The sequence below is a fragment of the Carassius carassius genome, chromosome 17 (assembly GCF_963082965.1).
Source record: "Carassius carassius chromosome 17, fCarCar2.1, whole genome shotgun sequence".
Lineage (NCBI taxonomy): Eukaryota > Metazoa > Chordata > Actinopteri > Cypriniformes > Cyprinidae > Carassius > Carassius carassius.
In genome coordinates this window covers 15,982,051-15,996,629 of record NC_081771.1, presented here as the reverse complement: position 1 = coordinate 15,996,629, position 14,579 = coordinate 15,982,051, and the positions used below count along the sequence as shown (strand labels likewise).

At 37.2% G+C, this 14,579-nt stretch overlaps 1 pseudogene; it reads right to left on the bottom strand.

The window, feature by feature from the left end:
* Positions 1-1,234: 1,234 nt before the first annotated feature.
* LOC132091045 (glomulin-like) lies at positions 1,235-7,073 on the bottom strand (annotated as a pseudogene).
* Positions 7,074-14,579: the final 7,506 nt, after the last annotated feature.

The following is a 14,579-nucleotide window of genomic DNA, read 5'->3' as shown; positions in this document are numbered from 1 at the left end:
AAAAAAACGAAAGTTGGGGAGTCACACCAGAGGAGTTTCCAGCTAAGCTTAATGCAGAATTTATTGAGAGAATTGAGAAATTTGTGCAGGTCCATAGAAACAGTTTTCTTCTGCTTCAAGCCCCAGTTTACAGGAAAAGGGAAGTGAGAGGTTTTATCGTCAGTGCAAAAGAGGTGCATAGTGAATTGAAAACTACAAATGTACAACCTTATTTTGAAAGTAAGCACCCCCATCTAACATATTTACTTGACCAAAGGGTCTAGGGATGGCATCTGGAGAGCTACTCAGACTAAGATCTACTCAGACTCAGAATAAGGCCTAATTATTATTATTATTTTTTAAATGAGTAATGTAATAATAAATAACTAATGAACCTCACCAGCAGTGAGGACTGTTTAATTTCAAAATGCTTTTAATCTACTGAGCTGGACAAATACAAGTATGTGATAAAGTGGCTTAACTCCAATGTTTTATTTTTGCAACAGATTTCTCGACTGTAACCTCAGAGTCATATCTGTGCACAGTACTGCTGATGTAGTGAAGGGAATTCTGATGGAAGGGAAGGTAAGCAGTGATTTTTTCCTAAAATTCAGTGTGAATGATTCACACGCTTTATTAATTATTATAATTTTCTAGAAATGTTTTAATTTTATAGTGAATAATGTATTGATGTTAATTATGGGCTTTTAATGTTCATTTTAATTTAATGTCAAGGACAGTGCTCACTTTACAAGCATGCATAGGAAAATTGCATTTATAATAAATTTATTAGCAAAACTTTTACTGGCCTTTTTATTCCAGGCCACAAGTAAACCCAATGGGACGAATTTGAGAGATCATATGTCTTTGGCTTGTACTTACATTATTGATCATAGCCCAGTTTGGGAAATTCTTCAAGAGATGCAGTTCAAGTGAGATTTACTCTGTTCCTCTCCATTCATGTTCTTATTGCTTACTATACTTGTTTTGAACAGCAGATGTCAGTATTGTTTCATAGTAAGTCAAAACTCTTTCTTGCTTCATACTTTTAAGCATGTTGTATTGTTTTCTTTCAAAATAGTTCATGAACTTTTAAAAAACAAAGGTTTAAACATGGTGAGAGGAAAAATGTCCAACTTTTATTTGTGCTAGAAAAGTCTTCAAAGTCAGAATACAGAATATTGAAAATATTGATATTGAAGCTCTCACATTGCTCTTCATTACAAATGTGTCATGCTACAGAGAAATTAAATTAATTAATAAATACATTATTCAGTTCAGAAAGCAGAAATTTGTCCCCATTTCAGTTTTGACTGTCCACAATGATTCCCTCTATATGGACAACAAGGCTTTCCATTAAGTCAAATGTGACAAAGGCACACTGCAAGACCTGGAAATGATATGTTTAGTAGTTTGTTTTATGACTTACTCTCACTATTTTAAAACTGAATTCAGAACTGATAATCAAACCTTATCCTGTTCTTCACTTGGCATGTTGCCAAGTGTCTCCGTTTTCACAAGCAAGCTCTGAACTGATATCTTCCCAGAGGCCTCCTTAAATTCTGTTGGGAAAAAACAATGTTTCTACAAGTCAGAATTTTCTTCACTATATAATAATTACTATTTAACAGAGAAAGGATACAATGCATTACCCTTAATCATAATCTTTTTGTCCTCCCTAAGTATTTTCAACTCTGTACCATAGTATGATTTTGAAATGCTTAGACTTAGTGGTAATAATTTTGTGTAACTGTCTGCAATGTGGCACAGGGCTGTCCATATTCCAGTCTGAAAATAACAGAATGGGTCTTATTAATAGAATATGATGAAAATATACAGTACAGACCAAAAGTTTGGACACACCTTCTCATTCAAAGAGTTTTCTTTATTTTCATGACTATGAAAATTGTAGATTCACACTGAAGGCATCAAAACTATGAATTAACACATGTGGAATTATATATGGAATTTTATACATAACAAAAAAGTGTGAAACAACTGAAAATATGTCATATTCTAGGTTCTTCAAAGTAGCCACCATTTGCTTTGATTACTGCTTTGCACACTCTTGGCATTCTCTTGAGCTTCAAGAGGTAGTCACCTGAAATGGTCTTCCAACAGTCTTGAAGGAGTTCCCCGAGAGATGCTTAGCACTTGTTGGCCTTTTTGCCTTCTGTCTGCGGTCCAGCTCACCCCTAAACCATCTCGATTGGGTTCAGGTCTGGTGACTGTGGAGGCCAGGTCATCTGGCGCAGCACCCCATCACTCTCCTTCTTGGTCAAATAGCCCTTGATGCCTTCAGTGTGAATCTACAATTTTCATAGTCATGAAAATAAAGAAAACTCTTTAAATGAGAAGGTGTGTCCAAACTTTTGGTCTGTACTGTAAGTGTAATATATAGTTGTGTTTCGACAAAATGCTGTAAAAATCTTACATAAAATGTTCTTTCCTGTATCCATTACCCTTTAAAACAAGGAAGGAAATATGAATATGGAAAAAAACAAACAACACAAATACTTTATTGTTATTATTATAGTGAAAATAAGTCCTAAGGTATATATTTTGCCTAATACAGAGAGTTATGCAAAACGGGTGCATATTGTGGTAAAAGCTGACAGGTTTACCATTTGCATATCGGCAGGATGAAGGAAGGCCTAAGTAATTTATCAGGGGCAGATTATTCAGACGAGGTATGTCAATCACTCAGGTTTTAGTACCATTTTTGTAATGACACAGGATCTGCCTCAAAATATTGGACTGCTCACCATCTGTTATGTATTGTGGGATCATGGCAGTAAACCTGGACTACACTCATAAATAAATTATGGTTAGGGATGGATTGTATCTTGTAAGTAGGAGATCTAACATTTAAAATAGAGACAGCTGCCATATGTGGAGTCTGTACTTGGGTTACGATTCATGTCAATGATTTGTTGATATAAAAATTGATTAGATCACTTCAGTATACAGTTCTGAGCATTTAACAGCTATTGTTTTCTTTTAAGGTCTTTGTAAATATACAGGTTTTCTTCACCTGTCCATCCAATGTAGCAAGTCGGTTTCATGGCCCTGTGGGAGAATGAGAGTTTCTCTGAGCAGTGAAATGAGTGGAGTCCCCTCAAACCAGCTGTCTTCATAGGCTGACTTTAATAGCAAAAGAGAAAAATATTTCTCTCATTAGTGATTCAGTGTTGATCAAAATCCTATCACTTAGACAAGCAGACAGATAAGCAATGTTTTGTGCACTACCTTTCTGCAGCGTTCCACTTGATTCTTGATGTTTTTGATGATGATACTTTCTAAACCTGCATGATGGCTAGTCTTCATGATGTGTCTTAGAGCATTCAACAAAGGCGGAATAAGCACTTAACACTCTACTTTTTTATATTTATGTAACCCAGAATATTGCATTCACAAATTGATAGCAATTTTAATTAAAGATATATTTAAACTTTCTAGATACCATACCTAAAAAAAAAAAATGTTTGCTTAGCTTCACCATTAAGCTGCACTATAAAGAGCTGGAACACCACAAGGCTTTTTCCTCCCTAAATAAAAGAGGACTAATGGCCACAAACAAAAAAACTGGCTTTAACAAATCAGATTAACTTGTAAAAAGCAAGTTGTGTCTCATCCATACTTACCAAATGCTGGATAGGACAGTCAATCATTAAGTCTTGTGAACAAATAACAACAGAGCACTGTTGTTAAAATAATAAACATTTTTGATTTCACCAAGGATGCAACAATTATTAAAATGACTGATTACTGAAAATTTAAGCATGAACATAATTTGCTGTTCTTGCTATGACTGTAATAAATGTTTTGATGGAAGTTTACTCTACCAGTCCTTTCAATATCCATGATTCATCCTTTCTGTATGGGGACAAGAAGCAGGAAGAAAAGTCAGACTAAATGCATGGCACATAATTTTGGTTATTTATATTTATTTATTTTTAAATAATAAAAGTTGTGTAGTCTACAAACCTACATTAAAGAAGTTTGATGTATTCCATATTACACTGCAGGATGAAAACAGGGCTGAAATATTAAATTAAGCATTTTTGTTAGAGCGCAGGTACATTAAAGGTGTAGTGATCGCATAAGCTGCATTCATATAGACACTGTGTACCACAAATTGAAAAAATTATGGAAGTCTCTAAATTCTTTAGGTACCAAATATATCAGTTTGTTTTTGCGCACAAAATAAATTCTCAACTCGGCAAGTGAAAGGTATTTTAACCCCTTTGGAAAGCCCAAGAGATCTGTGGCCTTAACAGTTCACACTGCCTTTGAGTCTGGTAAACACATAGTGAGATGAAGAAAAAAAATACATTTTTGAGGTCTAAGTACTTACCTAAAAACTGCAGGAAACAGTTCTATGGCAATAAACTGGACAAAGAGCAAGTAAGCCATGCAAGCTCTTGATTCATTCAGATGAAAAACATCTTTCTCTGAAATTGTGTCTTCTTTTCCTCTTAGAGGATGATAAAACAGGATTTTTGGCAGAGATTGTTTGATCACTGCTAGTATTGCTCAGTAGTAGAAGAACAGAAGCACTCAGAAATCAGGTCATCCTTTTTCTAAAAGTACGGTGTCTATGCCTAATAGTAACAACAGAGTAAGTAATATAATTATTTCTGTGGCAAAATTCCACAAGGGTGAAATTTCTTTCATGTTTGCCTCTCTGTCCAGGTGAACTTGGAGGAGAGGTTCCTTTAGACTCTTCATGCAACTGAGCAATTACAGAAAGAAAGGAAAATGTGAAGAATTAAGTAAAATACTGGTTAAGATCACATGCATATAATCAAAAAAGGGTTACATTCTCAACATCGTCGCTTAAATGACTGCTAATTTGCAAAATGTTAACTTAGATCAGATTCTGACAATCGACTTAAGTCACCCCATCATATCTTCATCGAAGGTTTCTGAGAAGAACTGTTTCTTGAACGAAACGTAACATTGTATAAATCCCATTGTTATTATTAGGGTCAGAACATTTAGATGTTTTATTTATATGTTTAAAGAGTTTTTGTGACAACTGATCATATTTTCATTAATACTCTTTGAGAATTGCTTACTTTTGCTTTGAACAAAATAACCAACATTTAAATTTCTTAATAGACCAATACCAACCAATATATATCTTAATGGCCTTTGAATGTTTAGACGTCACTGCAGCACTGTTAAATCTAATACTAACACTATAAATACAATATAGTTAGAATGCACATATCATTATATCCCCCAGCTCTAAAACTTGCTCTGTGGTAAAGCACTATGGCATTAAAGACATAACGGTGTGATGTTCTTTAAAACTTTTTGAAACAATGTGTTTTGTAAAAGCACTATACAAATACATTTGACATGACTAAACACAGTTGGGTCACTGCCTCATTGACTGCATTAGCAAGAACAGGTTTAAAACATAAAACCTTAGAACAGCAGCTCTTAGTTTGGTGGCCACTGAGTCTTGATTCTTGACTTCCTGCACAAAGGGTTGTACAAAGGTCATTAATGCAGAGCAGCATCGGCAGAGCCCAAAAACATCTTCCTGTTCCTGTTTGTGTGAGTAAGGTACGGGCAGCTTTGAAATCTGTTTCTACAGAGAATCAAGGGCCAAAGCCAGTCCATCGGCCTTCGACTCACTCATTCTCAAAAGCACTGGGTAGGGAACAAATAGAAAATGTGTTATTACTTGCAGTGGCAGTAGAGGGAGCCCTGTTTATTATTGGCTTGTATTTTTAAGTTGAAACGCTGTTTTATACTGGTTTGTAGGATGCATAAGGATTATGGCTTTACCTGTTTTAAGGTTCTTTTCTTCAGCAGTTGTTCAGTTACTTGACTGAATAAAAGGCATAAGGATAGTGGTGTTGTCTGCAATGGCATTTGGATCAGTGTCCCCAACTTGCTGAAGTGAAATATCAAGGAGTTCCTTCACACTGCGTATCTGCAATAAAATTGTGTCTTTTTTTTTTTTTTTTTACATTTAATGGTACATTTGATATTTTTACTGAACATATTTATAAAAGTATGTAGTAAATCCATTATGTAATACATGCTGACTTAAATAATACAGAATCATCATCATAACTATTAAGATAATCAGTCATTTGAAAATATAGTGTGTACTTGGTCCATTTAAGCTCTGCTTTAAAACATGCTATGGCATGTTCCTTAGAGTGTGCTACATGTGTGGAAGAGTGTGCAAGAAATTGGTAAATCAACAGCACTTAATGGAGTGCTCCTAAGAGGGCTTCCAGTGGAGCAAGAAATCTGACTGGTTCTCCACTAAACTGCATTCCCACACCCAAGGGTCAAGGGGGCCAGTCAGTTAGGCAGAATGACAAAGTGGTGGTTTAGCAGAGGTACATCCTATCAAAATCTCTCAGTCCCAGTGGATTGATGTCACAAATATGAGCCTGGGATGGGATATGAGCCATGATGTAGTCGCACCTCTGTCTCTCAAAAACCAGAAAAGCACTGTAAAATCAAATTAGTTAACCATATACCTTATAGGTCCCCTGAAGTGCCTTGAAACACGCAGCATTATTCCATGTGGTAAGACTGGTGATGTAATTTCAACTAAAACAGGAAGACAGGGCGGGACATATCGAGCAGCCCTGCCCCCTTTTAAAATAGCCAATAGCTCTTTGTTTATATCTGCTCAGGCCAGAGGGTAGCTCTGTAAATCTGCATTGACATCCACAGTCTAATAGATTTACTCTTAGTAAAACAAAATGTGATCATAATCATGCTGAGGCTGTGTAGTTCTAAAAGTGTTATAATATATATTCCAACATTTTTCTTTTATTTAATTGTAAAAGTATATGAAAAGATTTCCAATGTTTTCACTGACAAGCTCAAATATATTTTGTAAAAATAAAATGAGAATAGGACAGAGTCAAAATAAAAGTGAAAAGATTATAGAATATACAAGTTTAGCTGTTTTGAAACAGTCCAAAATAAACAGTTGAAATGGTAATAGGTGAGGGGATCATGTTTGTGTCAGACTTTTGTTCCTGTTTTGTTGTGTTTTTTCTCCCCATGTGCTTCCCATGACCCAGTTTCTCCTTCTCGTTTTGATTAGTCATTTTGTTCAGGTATGTCCCGTTAATTACCCTTGTTTGTCTATGTATTTAAGCCCCAGTCTGTTCAGTCTTTGGTAGTCCAGTCATCTTTATGTTATGCTGTGTTTTCCCTCACCATTCTGCACGTGTTCCGAGTTTGTTCATTAATGAAAGTGAATTTGAACTGCACCTCCTGTCTTCACCTTCTTACCTGCATCGCTGTGACAGATGACCGGACCCAATAATGTAAAATGGGTTGAGGATCAGCTGTGGTGCCCGCAGAGAGGTATGTGGAGAAAAATCCTTAGTCTGTCTTAACGTTTTGAACTGGCACACCGTGCTTGTTTTCAGTTTGGTCATGATGAGGAAACGATTCGTTGTGATCTTCCTATGAGTGATTTTCCCTTGGTTGAGTTTATCAATCCCATACTTTATTTAAATGGTTCCAATTTTGAAGAAGTTGTTAAAGATTTGTGAACTATCTTCATCCAGCCCCCTCTGAAACACACCGTCCCTGTCAAGCTCAAGAACCAATGGTTCCAACCACCCATTTCCTCCTATGTTTGCCCGTGCTCGAAAATGGACTTCTAACAACCAGGTCAGCACTAAAATTTACATCCCTTCTGCTGTCTCCAGTTCCAAGAGCCATTCCAGTCCTCGACTCAGAAATCCTGGCCACTCCACTGTCAAGCCCTCCAGCCGATTCACTCCCAAGCCCTATGATAACCGCAGCTATCTCCTTAACCTCAGCCCAAAAAAGGAGAATGAGGAGGAAAAGACTGGTCAGAGTCGTGAGAGCTCTCTAGAGTCTGCTCCAGAATGCGCTTCAGAGCTCAACAGGGAGCCCACTCACATCACAGTACTCAACTGGGACCCCACTCAATTCACAGAGCTCAACAAGGCATCCAACCCTCCATCGTCTCCTGTCTCATCTCCACTGGTTCCATCCAGCTCTTCTGAGTCTCCACTGGTTCCATCCAGCTCTTCTGCGTCTCCACTGGATCCATCCAGCTCTTCTGAGTCTCCATTGTCTCCGCTGGTCCCATCCAGCTCTCCTGAGTCTCCACTGGTCCCATCCAGCCCTCGTTCATATCCTGTTCCCACATCAAGCCCTTGGAGGGCTCCTGTCCCCACATCCAGCCCATAGAGGGACTGTTGTTCCACGTCTGGCCCAGGGAGGGCCTGAGATCCCAAGTCTAGCCCAGAGAGGCCTCCTGTTGGCTTTTGCTCCCACTCAGACTTGTGTTCTAGATTTGTGTTTTTCTCCCCATGTGCTTCCCATGACCCAGTCTCTCCCTCTCGTTTTGATTTAGTCATTTGGTTCAGGTGTGTCCTGTTAACTATCCTTGTTTGTCTATGTATTTAAGCCCCAGTCTGTTCAGTCTTTAGTTGTCCGGTCACCATTATGTTGCAGAGGCGTCATGCCCATTCAAAGTGAGGGGTGCCCCCTCAGATTTCTGAGCCAAGTGGATTTAAAATGCAGCTTCCAAATGACAAAAAATAGCAGAATAATATTTTTTATATATTCGATACAATCACACCGGTGTGATTAGATCGTTCAGTGCACAGCATCAGCTGCTAGATTAAAATCTGCGTTCACTGACTGGCGCTGAGCCAGAGACAGACGCGTTCGTACAACGCTTCATGATAACCAATCAGAAACGATTCTGTTGCACTTATGAATGCAATGGCCAATCAGAGACTTGCAGAAGAGTCATCATTGAAACGCAGTGTTTTGTTCACTTGCTCGCTGACTGAATTATTTAGCTAATTCTCTCATCAGAAACAACAAAAAAGGCAGATGTGCGTATGAATGTAAGATGTTCGTTTCATAATGTAAAGTACACTATTTTGCCCATCACCATTTATTGATCATATAACAATCTATAAAGGTGCAAAACACGTTTACTTACACATATTTGAGAATCGAGATAAAAAGGACAAAATAAATAAATAAAACATAAGCCTATATCAGTTATACAGTGTTACCGTAGCTGCTGTCACATGACAACCATGACTAATACCCCGCCATGTGCCCCCTCAAAAATCATGAATGCATGACGCCCCTGGTGTTATGTTTTGTTTTCCCTCACCATTGTGCCCGTGTTCAAAGTTTGTTCGTTAAACTAGGTGAGTTTGAACTGCACCTCCTGTCTTCGCCTTCCTTCCTGCATCACTGTGACAGTTTGTGTATAAAATGAGCATTTCAGTCTTTGCCAGCAAAACCACTCTGTGCCAAATTTTCTGAGGTAAGTGTCAAACAGATCAAAAATCACATTTATCAAAGCAAAATAGAAAAGAATTTAGGTCTTTCACCAATTACCATACGTAATATTGTAAAAGATTCAGGGAATCCAGAGAAATCTCAGTGCATGTAGGGCAAAGCAGGCAACCTCAGGTAAATGTGCATGACCTTTTGAGCCCTTAGATGGCATTGCATAAGAAACCATCATGCTGCAGTGTTAAATATAGCCACATTTGATCAGAAGTACTTCAGAAAGCTGCTGTCATTTACCACAGTCTGCCGCTGCATCAAAAAATGCAACTTGTATATCTGTTACTCTAGAAGAAAGCTACACATCAATGCAGTGATGCCGTCAAGTTCTCGGGGCCAGAGCTCATCTCAGATAGTCAAATAGACAGTGGAAATGTGTACTGCGATCAGATGAGTTCACGTTTTTAGCTTTTTCTTATGAAAAACAGATATTAAATTCTCATATGTACATGTATGTATGTTATATGTACATATGTCATATGACTTCATAAAATGTCCTTAAAACTTAAAACAACTTAAAACTTAAAAAAAATATATATATATAGTTGACTGTAATCACCTTTGGCAATGCATGTATTAAGAAAGAGCTCATGGTCCTCTGGTTTAAATTCTTTAGTTGTTCTCTGAAAATATTGACAGAATCATTGTCAAATGTTTTATTCACAAATAATAATAATTATAATAAATAAAAAATTTACATACTGTAAATCTTGTACAAACCATTCACAGCATTTTACCTTGTTAATGCGTGTTACATTCATTATCATATGCTTAAATGACACATATCATATGTATGCTTAACTTGAGTAAATAAAAACTCTCACACACACACACACAAAAAAAATTGCAACCAAGTATGACACTTAATTTTTTGTTTTCTTACCCATCTTTTAACCACGTTCACTAGTTGATTTGCTGCCATTTTCAGAGCAGGTCTTTAAAAAAAAAAAACTAGCCATACAACTGACAATTCAAGATCCGGGTTATCACCAAGACTTTTCTGCTCAGGATCTGAATGACATCTGCTTTTGAAATTTCAGCACAGAAGATTAGCTAGGCTAGAGCAGCTAGGTTTATAACACAGGTCAGGGTCTTTGAAAATAATCTAGCAATCTGACAGGGGACCCTTGTAAACCTCTTAGTAAGCATTGCAGCTGAGTGTCTGCTAATAGGATTAAGACAAAGCAATCTGAAATAAATGGGACCAGACAGAACTCTCTCGAATGCCCTGGAAAACAGTCATGGGTATTTTGATTATAATTTACAGTCAATTAATATTTACTCAGTCAAATTCTGTTTGTTCAGCTAACTTTAAGAGGCACAGTCTAAGTATAATTAATTAAACACTATGCTGTCACTAGATGTGACTAATCGGTAGGATCATACAGAAGACCACACTGACTCACAATAACCCTCTCAAATGAGTCCTGACTTTATTTAAACATGTCATGGCATGGAAATACTGAAAGCACATCAGAAATTGCTTAGTAATCTTTGGCAAGCATGTGTGTACTGTCCCTTAGTTAAATCCCCATCAAGTCCAGTATTGCTCCAGTGGACATGTAATCTGATATGAGCCATGTCTTTGACTTCCTACATGGATAACTATTGTAGACCCTGATTTCAGGTGTATGGAGACAAACCAGGTTTGAGCAATAGGATTTAAGCAGCAGCTGCGAAGTTTGCTCTGTCTATTACAGTGTGGTGAAAGGCTTTAACAAAAGGCACAATGTAAATATAACAGGAAAGGACAGGCTGGTTGCATGTTAGCTTCAGATTTGCCCGTGGCTAATTGAAGACTGCTGATTTAGTGTTTTGACAGTGAACCGACTGTGTGCAATAAGTCAAGCTAAAAAAAAAAAAGGTCTCTCACTGTATGGTGACAGACAAACAGGTTTGTTGTTTCTGCACGGTCGGCCCATGTCCTTTTGGGCTCATTATATGTTTACAAAGTGTTGCAAAAAGAAAATTAGAAAGCAATGATTTAAGTCCTGTTACATTCCTGTTCTGACCGTTTTTTTTTTTGTTTTTTTCCTTTCTCTATTTTCTGATTTTTGTTGTTGTAACCACATTTCACCATCTTGATTCAGTTTTATTAAATAATGTTTGGAAAAACTGCTTAATTTATGCTACCACATTAAGCAAATTCTTACTTTGACAATATTTTGGAGAATAAACATCTGTGATAGCTTGGCTTTGGATTTAGTCTGATAGGTATATAATTATATAGTATGTGTTCTGTATACTGCGGCCTTGGCAGAAGTATGACAACGATTGAATACTGTTTCTGGTGATACTTTTCTTATGTGGAATATTTTTGCATAAGATAAATTCACATGACTTTGTCCATGACTTTTATGCAGCATTTCTTTTGAATGTATATGTGTAATAGACCTGTCTCAGGTCACTACTATCATATATCAATGTATTTTTAATAGGGAACAGCAACAGGACAACAAAAGTGTAACTTGATTACCTGACGGACACATCAGCTTTTCAGGCTTTGACTTTTCAGTGGAATTTAGCAAAGAGAAATGAGGCATTACCATTACAATATATATTTAGTTTTAATTGTAAACTTTTGAAAAGGGAAAACTAAATTTAATGATTCTAAAATAAGTATATTTCAGTTTAATATCCTGATCACAGACATACATACTGTGAGACATACTATGCTTTTTTTTCTTTTTTTTTCTTTTTTCAAATGGCATGCTGACAGGACTGTTTACTTCGTCCCTTTCTTGCCTATTTCTTGGCAATAGAGTGGCCCTTAAGGCCCCTAGAGGCCATGTCTAGAGCTGATGCTGTCTGCCAGTATCCCTCCCTAAACCCCAGCGAGCTTGTCAAGAAAAACTGTGCTGTTTAGGGGTCGCTCCCTAGAGTCTATGCCTTAGCTTTCACTGCCTTGCCTACAGATGGACTTCTGTGTTTGATTTGGAACAGTGCACTTTATATGGACATGGCTCAGATTTTCCCTTCCCCTTGATTTAATAACTGCAGGAAGGATTAAAAACTGAATAATAAATATTGTGATTCATGGAAACTACTCAAGCTATAGCTATAACTCTGACCCCTGCATGAACTTTTAATATAGAAAGAGGAGGTGTCAGAATCGGGTGAAATCAGCTAGGCCTTGATTTACTCTATCATTGTTAACTTAACAATATCTAAGTTCAAATGAAAATATGCAGCAAATGTATTTATGCACTCAATCTTCAAGATAGCAGCAGCGTCTGTAAATTGTTATTTTTCTGAGTGTTATCAGAGTGACTAGGACCATGGGGAGGAGAGCACAACAGATCCATACAACCATACAGGTGCTTCTATTGCTGATGCCTGCTTGCTCTTTTGTAAATCGGCATTTTGATGGCAGTTACCTGTGTTGAGTTGTTCCAAATCAATATGTACAGTGTGGGAACCTTAATTGACAAGGATAGCGCTGGACCCTTTTCTGAAGGAGAGACACCCCGTCTGCCTATGATCAATACCACGTTCACCATCACGGCTGAGTCCACTTGTGTGCTTGGGTACCCTGAGCCTTTATCTCTGTAGGCAACCCCCAATGGCAGAAGAGTTTGGGATGTTACATGTGAACAGGCTGTCAAAGCAATTTTGTCAGTCTGCTCATTCTCTGGTGTTTAGAGATGCTGACACACTGTGTACTGGTTCCCATGATTTTATTGAAGTGATGGAAGCTTTTAGGCGTTTTTTCCCCTCTCCCCTCCCTCTCTCCTTTTATCCAGTACATGTACAAGTGTTTTAATCTGTATTCCTTCTGCTAAAAATGTCTCTGGGGCATCTTGGTTTCCTGTCATTTAAGTCAATAGATCTTCCTTTTATTTATTTAAAAAAAAAGTTAAATCAGTATAACTTATGTTGTGTAAATCTAGGTGACAATTGCTTCTTGAGTTTTTTTTCTGAAAATTTCAAAATTTCAAAGCTATATGATTTTGGTCTTTTGTCAAATATTTGGGCCCAAATTTCTGACCCCAACAGACAGAAAATGTTTCCATGAAAGTCTGTCTACAAAAAAAAAAATACAATATTGCAATTTCATATCTTATTATACTATTATGTTATTTTTTTGTGTTTTTGTGTGTATAATATAATTATAATTAAACTCTATATTATTATATATTTTCTATTTATTGGAATTGTGACTTTATTTCTTGCCATTTGTTATTTTATGTCTCACAATTGCAACTTATATCTAACTTTTGTATCTCACAATATCAATATTGTAATAATAAATTTTGCAGCATGATTGTATCTTGCCATTCTGAGTTCATATCTTGCAATTGTTGTTTTACATGTCACAATTGAAACTTTATTTGTAGTAACTGTGACTTTCTCATAAATTCTGCTTTTTTCACAGAACAGGAGGAGACCACAAGGTGAGTGAATGGTAAGTGAAGAGGTATTAATTGATTAAACTCAAGGAAGTAGAGGAGTGGAGAATCATCAGCTGAGTAGCACATTAGGTGGTGAGATGAATCAACTTAGGTGATTAAATAGCCTCCTGTTAGCTTGATGAGCTAACAGGAGATCTTTCTTATTTTGTAGGTAGGTCAGCGAGGGTTCCACGGAAGACAAAGATGATCCAGAGCAAACGGGTAATCAGGTGACTCTCTTGAATTGACTTCAACATCAGACAAAGGTTAGTGAGGAGTGAAGGTGGCTTTATACTGGTCTTGATTGCTTAGTGACAGGTGCGGGGAATTAGTATTTAGGTGATTGTGATTGTGCAGGCTGAGAGCTGGGACCTGACAAGACGTGTTTCCCTGACAGTACCCACGACACTCGCTGCCAGCGACGAGGACGGCTGTGCCTCTGGGGGCAGGTTTCTCTGGATGAAGCTGATGGAAGTCAGACAGCAGAGAGGTGTCAAGTACAGGTGCATCTCAATTAATTAGAATGTTGTGGAAAAGTTCATTTAGTTTAGTAATTCAACTCAAATTGTGAAACTCTTGTATTAAATTAAATGCACATAGACTGAAGTAGTTTAATTCTTTGGTTCTTTTAAGTGTGATGATTTTGGCTCACATTTAACAAAAACCCACCAATTCACTATCTCAAAAAATTTGAATATGGTGACATGCCAATTAGCTAAGCAATTCAAAACACCTGCAAAGGTTTCCTGAGCCTTCAAAATAGTCTCTCAGTTTGGTTCACTAGGCTACACAATCATGGGGAAGATCTGACAGTTGTCCAGAAGACAATCATTGACACCCTTCACAAGGAGGGTAAGCCACAAA